The 288-nt window shown below is 60.4% G+C and overlaps 1 protein-coding gene across 2 annotated transcripts in view; it reads left to right on the top strand.

Annotated features, from left to right (window-relative positions):
* DLG3 (discs, large homolog 3 (Drosophila)) overlaps window positions 1-288 on the top strand; it is a 14,805-nt gene that overhangs the window by 8,820 nt on the left and 5,697 nt on the right. The gene's annotated exons all lie outside the window — the stretch shown is intronic.

Below are 288 nucleotides of genomic sequence, written 5' to 3'. Positions count from 1 at the left end.
GCAGGACTCTGCTCCAAGCCTGGGAGGTGGGTTCCCAGTCCATCGTGATCCCCCATCCTTGGTGCTGCCTGTGGGAAGCAATGGCCAGAGGCCAAGTCTGTAGCATAGGTGGCTCCTGGAGCCCAAACCTGTACAAGAGCGTGGGGGTCGCGCTGCAGCAAATGCTCCCTTTATTCCTGGTGGGTCCTCTAAATATCTGCAGCACATCTGCCGTCCACTTCACAGGGAGGATGGTGCGTTCCAATGGGCCCTGAGCCCCCAGCAGCGGGGCGGGAAAGACAAGGCCTG

The sequence above is a fragment of the Fulmarus glacialis genome, unplaced genomic scaffold (assembly GCF_000690835.1).
Source record: "Fulmarus glacialis isolate BGI_N327 unplaced genomic scaffold, ASM69083v1 scaffold32452, whole genome shotgun sequence".
In the NCBI taxonomy this organism is placed as follows: Eukaryota; Metazoa; Chordata; class Aves; order Procellariiformes; family Procellariidae; genus Fulmarus; species Fulmarus glacialis.
Note: the sequence above shows the minus strand (reverse complement) of the source record. Positions and strands in the feature narration are given on the sequence as shown.